This window comes from Pantherophis guttatus, chromosome 9 (assembly GCF_059756535.1).
Source record: "Pantherophis guttatus breed Tessera chromosome 9, ASM5975653v1, whole genome shotgun sequence".
Lineage (NCBI taxonomy): Eukaryota > Metazoa > Chordata > Lepidosauria > Squamata > Colubridae > Pantherophis > Pantherophis guttatus.
The window spans coordinates 18,462,476-18,476,967 of NC_142071.1; the positions used below are offsets into that span (position 1 = coordinate 18,462,476).

The following is a 14,492-nucleotide window of genomic DNA, read 5'->3' on the forward strand; positions in this document are numbered from 1 at the left end:
GCAGCTTTCTACAAATTGTGTAAATCAATGGCAATTTGATGTGTATTTCATTGGATAGGTTTAGATGACTCTGGACACTCAGTTAGCCCATGGCGCTAACCCATGATGTAGTTTGTTTGTAGCTTAGCATGTTTTGCCAACCCAAACATTGTGGCTCAGTTGTATAGGCAGTTCTTGACTTATTTGAGCCCAGAATTATGGTTGTAAGTTGTGGTGGTTGATAAGTTAAATGTAACAGTAAATGCAGGCTGATTACCCAGCATCCAAAATGTGATCATGTAACCAGTGTGTGTGTGTGTGTGTTGGCTGTTGGATACTGGGTCATAAGTAGCTTGAGGGGGAGGTCTGTCGTAACTTTGAACAATCATTAAGTAACCAGTCGTAAATTGGAGATTAGCTATATGTGCAAACCAGGTCACCATAATATTTAATAAATGAATGTTCTAAAACATCCTGCCTGTAATAAATGAATGCAAAACGAACAAGGAACACCAAAAGCAAAAATTAGGCCTCTGTTTGCATTAAACGTTGTATATGCTAAACTATATGTTTAGATGCAAATTTAGAAATCACCACTCACATTTTAAAGGGAGTTAAAAATGCTTCTCACAACGGGAGGTGTGTTTGTGTGTGTGGAAACGGGACATTTGTGACCTAGTGACCGAAACCCTGCTGTGTGATTGCTTCTCCAGGAGCTAAGTTATGATGAACAAAATTTGAGGCCTCTGTCGCTCTCCCTTCTTATTGTTCTTTTTGGTCTGAAAACCAGCTGTGGACTGGACAGTCCATCCCACAGAGCACAGTTTGAAACCTGGCAGCTTTTTAAATGGAGGCCAACCTTCTGTAAAGTGAGATACAGTATTTAATACACATCACAACAGACACTGTTTATTAATTAGGAAGGTGAAGACTTCTGGCTGTTTTGCATTATCATCGCTGATTAGCTGCATTCATCATTTTCATACTCTGATTTTAAGAATCAATAGAATATTTAATTGTGCACTCACTATCTTCTGTTTTATTAATATGTATTATGAATGCTGAATTTGACTCCAAGGATTTGGGCAATATTGTTTATATTTTGGACCTTGATTTCAAAAACATGTAATGTAAACATCTGTATGTGTCTATCTGTCTGTCGATCATCTGTTCTTCCATCTGTCTGTCCATCTGTCTGTCTGTCTGTCTATCATCTCTATCTATCTATCTATCTATCTATCTATCTATCTCTCTATCTCTCTATCTCTCTATCTCTCTATCTCTCTATCTCTCTATCTCTCTATCTCTCTATCTCTCTATCTCTCTATCTATCATCTATTGAATGTATATCTAACTCCTATCCATCTAGGTATCTATGAGATAAAAACACTTGTGGAGTGGAAAACAGGAAAAGAAATTGTCTACATACAACTCAGGCAAATTGGACAAAACATTTTGCCAATCTGCCCCAGATTTTACAAAACTGAGATTCCTTCTCAGGTTTCATTGAGGCAAATCCATTAGGCTTAATTCCTAATATTGTTGTATTTTGAATATTGACATGAACTCACACTCTTGCATCAAAGTTCACAATTCTGCCCAACAAGCCATATTCAGCCTCTGTTCCATTTCTGAGCTACACACCCATTTTTTTTCCACAGCTCCGGATAGATGCTTGTAACCTTCAGCTGCATGTTTATATTTCTCTTCTACAACCTTCAGCTTGCATTGCCTTTTATAGGCTGCTTTTACTACACACATCCCACTGTTATTATAAACAAGGGCCTGGTCGTCTGGGCACCCCGATCCCTGGCACGTACCATGGATGATCACAAACTGCTGTCTTGCTCTCCCACATAGCACAATAGCAGAATTTAGGGGAAAAAGGAATGTCCCTTTAAGGCCCGATGATGCGCAGAGGCAATATGATTATGTGTGAACCTATTACAGGTCAATGGGAGATTCTATTACCCTGGTGACAATGCTTGCTTAAACCTAGATCCAATCCTACTCCAAACACCTATAAAAGGGGGGCTGATTCCAAGTACACTCTACACACTGGATGAAGCGCAAAATCTGATACTTCACTGAGGTTCCCAAGGATATTGTTCTGTTTCATGATGGGATTTTTCTAACCTTCTTGAAAACTGAAACAGCATCTGTAAATGTTTAACGACACTTCTGAGAAATATAAATCTGAAAATAGCACCAGTGTATAACACTGCTGGGTTACAAGATTCACTATAAAACTCGCCAATTTTTTTTGCAAAATTATGGTTTTTCTCTCAGCTCAAGTGACCCACAATTGCCTCACACCTACCTATCTGCTTAAATCCACAAACATCTAAAGTGGCTGTAGTCATAGTGAGAGTTGAAGGTGGAGTGCAAATGGACCCACAATGAAAGAGTATGCTCAGCCTTTGTTAAAGTGTTCACCAAAACCCTTTATGGTTGAATATATCAGGTGTCTACACTCGGCAAGATGTTGTTCAGAGAGCTATGAGCACATTCTTTTCCTGTTGAGTTTACACTAAATGAAAATCCAGATATTCCCTCATCTAACTTGTAAAACAACACCATTAGCTGCTACACAACAGCTCATCTTTGTTCCATGGTTATCAAAACAATACCCAGAGATATTCACTTGCACCCAGCCAATGCAAATCTTGATGTCTCCTGACATCAAGTTACCTATTTGTATCTATGCCTTGATTTGGAAAAACATTAGAATTATCTTCTCAAACTGGTGCTATTCCATGTGCATTGGGATGACTGTGCTTGTTGAGGAATTCTTTCAACCTACCCTGTTTCCCCCAAAATAAGACATCCCGTGATAATAAGCCCAATCGGGCCTTTGAGCACATGGCAATAAGGCCAAGTACTTATTTCAGGGTTCAAAAAAATATAATAAATAAATAATATATAAAATATTATTTTTGGGGAAACACGGTATTTGAAAACCACCTTTTGCTAAGCCATTAAGACACCTCTAGATGGTCCACAGGAGGAAGATCCTACTACTCCTATCCTGTTGTTCTCCAACAATTAGTAATCAGTGACATAACCTATGAACCTAGGGATTTTGTATAGCAAGGCTGGAGAGTCTGTGACATTCTGAGTCTGTGACATTAGTAAAATACAACATCAGCATCTTTCACCACTGGCTATGATATCTGGGTTTGTTGGAGGTTGGGTTTCGACATCTGCAGAGCCAGTCGTTCTATATCCTATTCTATGACATCATGAATAAATAATATTTTGCCTTCAAGCCAGTCTTGATTCCTGGTGACTACCCTGGCAGTTTTCTTGGCGACATTTTCAGAAATAGCTTGCCATTTCCTTCTTCCTGGGGCTGAAAGAATGAGCAACTGTCCCAAAGTCACTCAGCAGGTTTAAGATTTAAGGTAGGAAGGATTAAAATTCATGGTCTCTAGCCTGGTGCCCATCAACAATGCCCATAAAGAGCTTCTATTCTCAGCATATTTCATTCTGAATTGAGTAGTTGCATATCTGCATGATGGGGTCTAAGAGACAGGAGTGAACAGAAATCAAACTGTGAACCTTTTCACATTCCAGTTGGGTTATAGCACTTAGACCCTAAGATCTCTAGCTAAGTGAGGGTTAAGCTTCTATGTCCACACTGTGTCTTGTGGATGCAGTATTTTCTAAAAAAACAGAGTGGTTGCTAGGTTGATACATTAGGAACTCTGAAGCCCTGACATTTCAGAAAACCAAGGCAGCCTCTTCAGTGATATTTAGAGCCACTAAAGAGTACTAGAAAACTAGTGTCTTATTTAATACATTGTTTTATTGCTACTCCCAGGGAGTATTTTCAGCTTCTGGTGCCAGAATAATTTGGTCAGCCTGCATGCATGGTGGATAGTCAACTAACTGTCCTGTGTTTATCCATTTCACTCAGATGAGTAACTTGTACCCGTCTTCAACTCACCAATCAATTTCAGAGGCCTCAGAGGGGCCTCTTGAAGGATGGCATCTCTGATTTCACCAAATGCTGCAGTTAAATGTTTTTAAACATGGATGAAGCCTGACAGTGGTTCTTCTTTCTTGCTTACTGATTGAGTCAAGAGCCAATAGCATCAAAAATGCAAGTTCCCCTCTTTTTTCCATCGATCTTAGACGTTCTAAGAGGATCTTAGATGCTCTGCCCTTTTTATTCCAACCCTGTGACTGGGCCTCCGTTTCTTTTTAATATTCAAGTTATTTCATACTGCAAGCAAACGTGGGCATTTATTTTTGTAAGGCAATGTCAAGAGCTGTTTTCCTTGGCACATGGCAGGACACTGTGCTGTTGCCAGGGTGCACAAGCCAAAATTAATGTTTTGGGCATTTTGGTTCTTCAGAAATGGCTTGAAGCATTGTTCTGGCTAAAGGTATGGAAACAGTCACTTCATATCCATATGAAAATATGAGGAATGTTTTCTCCTCAGTAGGGGAGCCCAGCTGTAGGTACATATTGCTAATGCAAGCTATATAGACTATTATGATGACCTAGATTGCCCCCTTCTGAAGCAAAATCAGTACTCAAGTGTAATTCTACCTGTTTCTGATCAGACCTCATTACATTTCCTGGGTTTTCCTTGTAAAACCAGCCCAAGATCACCCTCCATTGTTATTGTGTCCTTTGGCAGGTCTATGGTGGTCTTAATTTCTGCCTGGAGAACAGAAACCTAACAAATAACAGGATTTTTTTCAGCATGGAAATGCAATGATGGGTGAAGCATCAGTTCCTGGATTTCTGTCTTTCATGAAGCTATTAAAGATGTATAATTTCTCTCTGTGGGTGGGAGAAAGACAGGAAACGGCAACAATATGATTAGAATGGACTGAACATCTTGATAACCACATTATGAGGTGAACTGATTGTAGGAGTAACAAATGGAACAATCATTCAATAGGTCTTGGTGGTTGAAACCAAAAAAAAAAAAAATCTAGAATCAAGATCATGTGAAGTGTTAGTACTACTAGTAAGGCCGTGGTAAGGCCACACTTGGAAAATTGCAGCCAGCTTTGGTTATGACAATGTAAAATAGATGTTGAGACTCTGGGAAGAATGCAGAGAAGAGCAATAAAGATGAATAGAGGGCTGGAGGCTAGAACATATGAAGAATGGTTTCCCGGAATTGGGTATATCTAGTCTAGTGAAAAGAAGGCCTAGGTGTGACATGATAGCAGTGTTCCAATATTTGAGGGGATGCCACAAAGAAGAGGGGGTCAACTTATTTTCCAAAGCACCATAAGGTAGGACAAGAAGCAATGGAGGGAAACTAATCAAGGAGACAAGCAACCTGGAACTAAGGAGAAACTTTTGACAATTAGAGCAATTAATCAGTGGTGTGACTTGTCTCCAGAAGTTGTGAGTGCTCCATTGCTGAAGGTTTTTAAGAAGCGATTGGACAGCCATCATTCTGAACTATTATAGAGTTTCCTGCTTGAGCAGGAGGTTGGTCTAAAAGATTTCCAAGGTCCTTTCAAACTCTGTTATTCTGTTAAAAGAACTAAGACAAGGAATCAGAAGTCTTCTAGATATTAAGAGCTTACTCTGGATCTTGCTGCTTTCATGTGAGGCATTGGATGCTCATTTATTGCTGCTCTGTTTTGTAAGGCACTGAATTATAGTGGAGTGAGGCTATCAACAGCTATTTCATTTAATGGCCATTTGTTACTTCTGGTACCACAGCAAGCATGCCTTAAATAGTTAGCTGCTAGAAACCAACTGGGGTGAATGACTGTCTCCTATCCATGTTCACGAGATTCCTGGATGCATGAGGTGGCCAACATGAGATACAGAATATTGGATTAGATGGCCGATTGGCACGATCTATAAGGACTCTGGATGTTATTAGGTTGCTGGACAACCACCCGAGGCAGCATGGCCAATGGCAAGAAGATCCTGTGCATTACAACTCAGTAATGTGTGAATCCATCCATTGTATTGGCTGCTCTTTTAACAACTGAATCTTTGGTTCAGGTACACAGCATAAGACTTGTGCTCACAAATGCCCACGATCAGAGCCTGGAATCACCAGTAAAAATAGGAACCTTTATTATCTGGAATGCTGAAGACACCAATGTGAGCAGACCAACCAATTTACACTGATCTCAATGATCTCAAGTCATTGCTTTCAAACTCAGTTCAACTCCATTTGTCTGGATTGCTCTAGACCCATATGCAGTAAAAGTTTGGATAACATGCATCAATTCCTCTGACTTTTCTTTCTATGTAGCATATTTATATCTTTGGGATCACATAGCCCACACCAACCCTACCCACTATTTTTTAATGACGTGACTTAACAAAGCTGATATTGCCCTCTATCTTCTGGAAAACACCAAACTCTCTCTGCAAAATCCCATGAGCCAGTCTCAGGACAATTTCATCACTAATTGTATCACACCTTTTCGGGAACAAATTACACCCCTCAGTACTCCTTTAGCTCCAAATTTATTCTAATTCATCCAGGGAAGGGAAATTGGGCAGGGTGCGGAGGTGGAAAAAAACATTTGCCTTTTATTAGGATAATTAATCCAGGCAAATTACCTGGGCTGTTTTTAATTACTGCAATACCCCAGAGGGTTTACACCTGCCAACTTTAGGTTGCAGATGTCTCCTTGAGGGCTTGGATTCACCGAGGAACAGCTTTTTCCGAATCCAACAGGCAGCAGACGAAACTCTGCTCTGTCTGGCAGGATGTGCTTCTTCATTTATATTGGAGGCAGGGAGTCTTTTGAGGACTCCCTAGTCAATCTCCAGGACCCTCTCAGAGAATGATGGTGTGGATGTTTAGAATATAATAACATCCCTGATCAAATGTTCATTTCTGAGGCCTCCTAAAAGAGTCCCAACACAGTTTTCCATCTCCTTCCGTTGCCAGAAAAAAAAAAAAAGACCTGATAATAAGATTCAGCTATTCTTTACAAATATGTTCCCTCCTCCGGTGAAGCACAGAAGACAGCTGGATTCAGATCTCTCCTTGCAGGCAGCACATGCAATTCATATTTTCCTACAGATTTGGTCTTTGACAAGCTACTCACTTCACAAGGAAAGCAGGAAAGCCGCAAGGAGAAAGATGCAAAGTTTAGGTCCAAATACCCGGGTTTATTGAGTGTAAAGATCATTGGAGAAAAAAAATGCTAAGGATGGAGACCAGGGAAAAGATTTGCCCTCCCCAGCTCTGCCACGCAAGAGTGCAAGGGATCACTTACCTTCAGCTCAATCGGTAAATTGCTCTCCACTCTTGGAGCTTCCCCTGTTCAAATCACGCCTCTACGGCACCAGACACTTCTTAACATTTCCTCCAAAGCAAAAAACCCACCCACCCCATCCCAGTGTGGCTTCTTGCCCAGTTCCTTTCCACATGGAGCCAAGAAAACCTCACTCAAGGAGAAAACAAAATTACTAGAGAATGATGCGAAACGGAGAGATGGCTCTCATCTTGGGGTTTTCGGCTTTATACCATCCAGGAATGCAACAGAGGGGACCATATAATGATGTGTGTGTGTGTGTGTGTGTAAGAGGCTGGGGGAGAGAGACAGAGAGCACTCTAAAATTGGCAACACATGGCTGTTTCTTATCCTATAGCCTAGTAAATAGGTCTTTCATGCGGGGCCAGTTGCCATGGCAACAAACATGCAGGAAATATTCCAGATAACTAGAATAGTGGTAAAAACATGTGTTTTGGATAAAACATCCTTCCCCCTCCCTTCTCCCATGCTTTATTCATTTGGGCTGCTCAACATAAGCTTGTCTTTCAGGGCAGACACCTTCCTTGTGTCTGAAAGAGGTCAGAGGCCAACTCTTGCTGCAACTCGGAAGATGAGACCCAATTTTTTTTCCCTCCAGGGGAAAAAAGAAATATGAGAGAGAAAATGAGAAAGAAGAGGAAGGGTACTTTTTTCCCCAGAAGCCCCTGTCTTGGAATAAAATTGGACAAAGATTGCTTGAAACTTTCAACAGAATTCTTCAGTTCCTTCACAGAGAACCAGAGTTGCTGATCTTTTCAGGTCTATCTTGGCCAAGCTAGTTCTGTTTTAGAACCCCCAAATGATCATGGATAAATTGTGTGTGGGAAGATCATTCTTCCTTCTTGAAGAAGAGATAGAAGATGTTGTTGCTGTTCAGTCACTAACCTGAGTCCGGCTCTTTGTGACGCCAAGGATCATAGCATGCCAGTTCCCTGTCATCCCCTGTCTCTCAGAGTCCTTCTGAAGAATAGCCAATGTTGATTTCCTTGAAGATAGAAGATGTTAATCATTATCAAATAGAAACATGGGATAAGCTAAACTGCTATTTTGGATGGTCTTTATAGTCTTCAGTCACAGAACAATCTGAATCCTTCATGAAGAGTCTCCCAAATAGCTTTTCCATGGCCTAAGGAAATAAGATGCCAACTAACCTCTTATATCCACAAAAAACCCTGACTGAATGGTCTGCTGAATTTTTTTTCCAAGCTGTATGGCAGAACTGGATCTTCTGAGGACAATAGAAAGCACAGAGCAAGTACAGCATCATCTTCTAATGTGCTAGGTGAGATTATCGGCTAATGACAAGTCAGGCTTCCCAGGTTCTTTTGCAGTATTGGGCATTATTTTTTTTATTTTTATTTTTATTGAAAAAGTTTTACAAATACATTTTCTCCCCAGTTTCCCCCCCTAACCCTCCCTGACCCTCCCTGACCCTCCCCTCCCCCCATGACTTCCTCAAAATATAATCCAAATCCAAATCACATTTTATAAAACTTGAACCCGGGCATTATTGAGCTTTGCAAGGGTGGAACTCATGAATTTGGATGGTGTGATGTTGTTGGACAAAACAGGGCCAAGGACTGTGTGATTCCAATAACAATTATATAAGACACAATAATCGTCTGTTCTTTCTTTTCATTGTGGGTGAAATCATGAAGGTAGCTTGCCACCTTATTGCCATTATAGAGTGATGACTCACCAGGAACAAAAGAAAGATTCCTGCAGATTCTTCCTATAAGATTGCTGGCATAGACCAGTGGCTAGCCATTACTTGCAGGACTATTAATTAATTATAATGAAAGAGCAGTTTTACTCTAGCTGCAGAATAGTTTAAAATACATCTACTCCAGGGGTGGGTTCTACTTACCTTTACTACCGGTTCGCAACGGGGCCGCGAGTGTGTGCTTGCTTTGCTCGCTCGTGTGCGCACTCTTCTGTGCAAGCGCAGAAGCTTCTGCACGTGCGCAGAAGCGTTTTCATGATGTCAGGGTCAGTGGGCGGGGCCTCCCGCCAGTTTTAGAACCAGTTCTATAGAACCGGTGTGAACCAGGGGCAACCCACCACTGATCTACTCAGAAAAAAAAATCCCATATATTTTGCTATGAAAGGTGTGAATGAAATTCAGCGAGATCCCATATTACCCTGAAATAAGATTGGCTGGATTCTCTCCTGCTAGTCTTAACTATTCATATACATTCTGCAAACTTGGTTCAGGGAAATGGCTTAAGAATCCAAAATATTGCAATACCACTGAAGCAAAACCAACCAAAGTCTGGTCAATGACACAGAGTGAGAAACCACTGAGAGCCCACTAGAAGACTTGCAACTGTAATAAAGTTTTTTTTAAAAAAAATCCATCTGTTACGCATTTACTATTTACACAACAAACGAGTATGATAAAAGCCACACCAAACAGCTGTTTAATAACCATAAACAAACAAAGCATATAAGTAGGTATGCAACTAATTCTTGAGTGCTTTTTTGGTGTTTGTGAACTTGACTGCATTGAAAATCCACATGGTTGGCCATGGTCCAGCTCAACTGACTATAAACAGAAATACTGATTATTACAGAATGTTTGATTGGAGACCAAGGGCTTTCATTCTCCTGCCTGTTCCACATCTGTGTGCCCTCCCCAAGTAAAAAAAATAAAAACATCTCCATAAGCATCATAAACACCCTTCTGTTTAAGGGTGGCTAGCAAGAACCTTTTGAGGCTATGCCTCAAAATGTTAAAGAATGCTCCATTTGCTCTTATGACAGGCTTCTAATGAAAGATTGTCATTTCAAAAGAGTCCCTGGGTCCAACTGAGCCTTCTCCTTCTATCCTTGGATTCTATGTTTACCCCATAGCTATTCCCAACACACTCTTCCATGTGTATCTTCATAATGCTTTATTTGGGGCAGGAGGGCTTGGTGACAGAAACTCATACCCTCGACATCACTCAGGAAGACTACTATAATGCACTCTACTTGAGTCTCCCATTAAAGAGTATTCAGAAACTGGTCCAACATAGCACATACCTTTTGACTAGTGGCATGAGAGGCATTCTTTTTCTTCTTGTGCCATATCTGTCATTGGACATTGGCAATCATGTTGGCATATAATACTCTTTTTGCAGAACCTGTATTGTTTACTAATTGGTTTGCAGGTCAAGATGCTGATTTAGACCTATAAAAGCATTTCAAAGATTGATAGCTGGAGATTGGTAGGATCACTTTCTCCAGTCAGCATCAGCCCAACTGATTAGATTTATCATGAAAAAATACTACACTTAGGGGAGGTTCCAAGGGCTGATTCAGGAGCAGGGGTGAAATCCAGCAGGTTCTGACAGGTTCTGGAGAACTGGTAGCGGAAATTTTGAGCAGTTCGGAGAACCAGTAGTGGAAATTTTGAGTAGTTCAGAGAACCGGTAAATACCACCTCTGGCTGGCCCAAGAGTGGGGTGGGAATGGGGATATTGCAATATCCTTCCCCCAGGAGTGGGGAGGGAATGTGGATTTTGCAATATCCTTCTCCTGCCATGCCCACCAAGCCACACCATGCCCATGTCCATCAAGCCACACCATGCCCACCAAGCCACGCCCACAGAACCAGTAGTAAAAAAAATTGGATTTCACCACTGTTCAGGAGGCAGTATTTTTCTGCAATGGTGTCAATGCTGTAGAATGGCCTCCCTGAGGAAAATGGGCCGATTCCCTCATTGTTAGGTTTTTTGGAAACTTTTAAAGGCTGAGCTATTTCAGAAACCCTTTCCCTGATTTGATCATCATCATTTTTTGTATGTGTGGTTTTACTGCAATACTGCTATATTACTGTATTTTTATTTTGCAATTTTATGTCGAATCTTTTCTGTGTACGTTGCCAAGAAGCCTTTGATTGGATTAGCACAGAGATATGTTTAAAAAGCAAATATCATACAAATGCAAAATCCCAATTAGCTTATAGGAGTAACTAATTCTCATGCAGAAGAAGAAAGAAAATGGACTACAGTGACAATAAGTCCACATTTCTCTCCTTCTCCCCCTCCCCTTGGAAAAAACCACTTACTTCCTTGGAGGGAATGATGGTATCAAGCCCATTATGGGCCATATAATAGGTGTGAGGGAGAATCTCCACCTGCAGCTAATAAGTATCACATGGCATCATTATGGCTCTCTTCATTGATCTGGCGCCCAATCCCCATGTCTTTGATCAGGCACAAACTAGCAAGATTCTTTGGCAGGAGCCGTGGGTCTTGCTTCAATAAAGTGTGATTTAGTTGCTGAAGTGATGACAACCCTTTGAAAACATGCGTGCAGTGGGAATGTTGCAGGCAAGTCTGTCTGCCAACATTCCTTGTTGCAAATAGAGAGCAGCTACATTTTGATTTGTCCTTACTGGTTAGCTTTATTCCAGTTTTAATAATCTGATATTATTAGTTTTGGATTATTTTAGTCACGTTGATTTGGAATTATGGGGATGACCATCTGGGATATCTGAAGGGCACCTGTTGGACAAGACTACAGTAGCAATAGCAATAGCACTTAGACTTATATAGCGCTTCATAGTGTCTTATAGTCCCCTCTAAGTGGTTTACAGGGCCAGCATATTATCCCCCCAACAATCTGGGTCCTCATTTTACCAACCTCGGAAGGATGGAAGGGTGAGTCAACCTTGAGCTCCAGCAGTGAGCAGAGTTAGCCTGCAATACTGCATTCTAACCACTGTGCCACCAGGGCTCTTCACTCCACTCTACTCTGAAGCTTCCATCCAGAACCACTCTTTTAAATGTGGTGGTGGTGGATGCTCCTATTAGTGATCTCAGCCTCTCAACTTGGCCAATATTTTTTATTCTACTTATTGCAGCAATATATTCCCCTTATGCGCCATGGTGGCGTAGTGGTTAGAATGCAGTACTGCAGCCTACTTCTGCTGATTGCTGGCTGCCTGCAATTTGGCAGTTCAAATCTTACTCAGCCTTCCATCTTTCCGAGGTGGGTAAAATGAAGACCCAAATTGTTGGGGGCAATATGCTGACTCTGTTAACTGCTTAGAGAGGGCTATAAAGCACTTTAAAGCGGTATATAAGTCTAAGTGCTGTTGCTATTGCTCTGTTGCTGAAAGCCAGGAAATATAGATTAAGTCTTCAGCTGGGTTTTTCAGTTAATACAATTATGTCTTCTACCCAGCCCTTCGAAAAAGTCCAGACAAAAGGCACCAACCATAAATACTAACAGTACTTTTATTTAAAGTTGTGGTAACAGAATCTTGCTAGCTTAAATGAAAGAGGCAGGGGCCCCATAGAATTGGTTCCATGACAATTCACCGCAGCCAGCTCGCCTTGACCAACCTACCATAGCCAACTCACTGCAGCCATCTCGCCACAGGAGAACTCACTGTGGGACAAGAGTTACAGTAATATCAAAGAAATGGTGGAACAGAATCATTAAACAAAGAATGTAAAAGGAGGGATAGAATGAAATGTGAATGGCAAAAATTAAAATATTTTTTTATTTATTTTAAATAATTAAATTGAATTGTTAAATTGCCCTGCAACAAGTTGTCTTGCAGCGAGTTGGCCTTGGCGAGTTTTCCCACTGAAAGTTGGCTGTGGTGAGTTAGCTGTGGTGAGTTGGCCATGATGAGTTGGCCACAGTGAGTTTGCAGCAGCAAGTTGGCTGTGGCATGTTTTCCTCTTTCCCCATAGAATTGCCCACACAGGATTCAGCTGGTGAGTCTTTCATTTCCTGCACAGAGAAGGTCAAGAAGCAGGAGAATGATCAATAAGCTGTCTTGTGGTTAGATTAAGCACTGAACCAGCCCTGTCGCCAATCTATGGCGTTCTAGCTTGGAATGTCTGAGAATGACTTAAGAAACAGATGGGAGCAGCATGGGAGACAAGCAGCTTAGCAGATTTACTCTGAGAGTAATGACAAAGACTAATTTACTTATAACTTGTAACATTTCATTGATGAAAGCGAAAGCCTACTTGTAAATCCACAGTTCTCACAACACATTCCCCAATCTGGTGTACTAATTCCCCAAAATCTCAGCCTACCAGAGTTGCAGTCCCAAAACATCTGGAAAACACCAGGCTGGTCTAAATCCTTCCTTAATTCTCCTTGAGAAGGCTGAAAGTTTTGCACCGTGTTCATTCATCCCATGAAGTCAATTTTAAATACTTGTTGTTCCCTTCTTAAATTCATTCCATTTTATTTCCATAAAGTATCAGCTGACAATTGTGCAGGATGGAATTTGTAATCCAATATTCCTAGGGGGTATCAGGATTGGGAAAACTGTTACATTTTGGCATTTGGCATTTTGTATCTATGAGATTTCTCATTCCCTCCTATCAAATTTCTTTCTATATTCTGGGAAATAATTTGCAGTAGCCATCTACTTTTCTGAAACGTTCCAAAGTTTTGCCATCTTTTTAGGTAGAGATCTGAGAAGTGCTTTTGATAACACAGAACTACTTCCCACCATGAATGGCATAGTCGTCACCACCAACCCATCTGATTTTCAGTTTAGGTATATTATTTTTTTAAAAAAATCAGAATGGAATTTCTCCTTGAGGCTAAGATACAAGATGACACCTGCATTGCAGTTGATGCCTGCTGCTTTTCAAACCACATCATATGTTTTTAAATATATAGTTTTCCTTTAAAAACATAAAAACCTTGTGAAAAAGTTATTGGAAAGTCTGCTCCATTGACAGAGACAATGTGGTCATTAAAAAAAAAATCACATACCATCCTCTCAATCCCAAATGTTATTTTAAGAGGTAAACACAGATTGAATTAGGAGAGCTTTCAGCTTGGCTGATGTTGCAAAGTTGCAAAGATGAGTCCTGTTTTAAAATGTCCACATCTCATTCTAGATATTATGGGATGTAGCCAGAAAGATCAAGGAGGAGTGCTTGTGCTTTCTGAGCTTGGTTGTTTTCTTGCAGACATTTCAGTACAAAAGTAGGTAATATCATCAGTGCTCTGAACACTGGGGATGTTACTTAGTTTGAGTAATGCAACATCTGCAAGAAAACAACCAAGCTCAAGGAGCACCAAGGACCCCAAAGTCCTCCTCCTCCTCCTCCTCCTCCTCCTCCTCCTCCTCCTCCTCCTCCTCCTCCTCCTCCTCCTCCTCCTCCAACCCCACTTCCTTCTAGCACTGGTGATGTTACCTAGTTTGAGTAATGCAACATCTGCAAGAAGAGCCTTGGTAGTACAGTGGTCTAAAGCGCCCTGTTATTAAGAACAGCTGCCTGCAA

The 14,492-nt window shown here is 41.0% G+C and overlaps 1 protein-coding gene across 3 annotated transcripts in view; it reads right to left on the reverse strand.

Annotated features, from left to right (window-relative positions):
- The window catches only part of CDON (cell adhesion associated, oncogene regulated), an 83,974-nt gene extending 76,425 nt beyond the window's left edge, over positions 1–7,549 (reverse strand). The window contains exon 1 of one of the 3 annotated variants that reach the window (XM_060693547.2): positions 7,204–7,549. The gene's annotated coding sequence lies outside the window, so the exon portion shown is untranslated. The remainder of the gene's footprint in view (positions 1–7,203) is intronic. The other 2 variants (XM_087875630.1, XM_087875631.1) reach the window with 2 other exon arrangements.
- Positions 7,550–14,492: the final 6,943 nt, after the last annotated feature.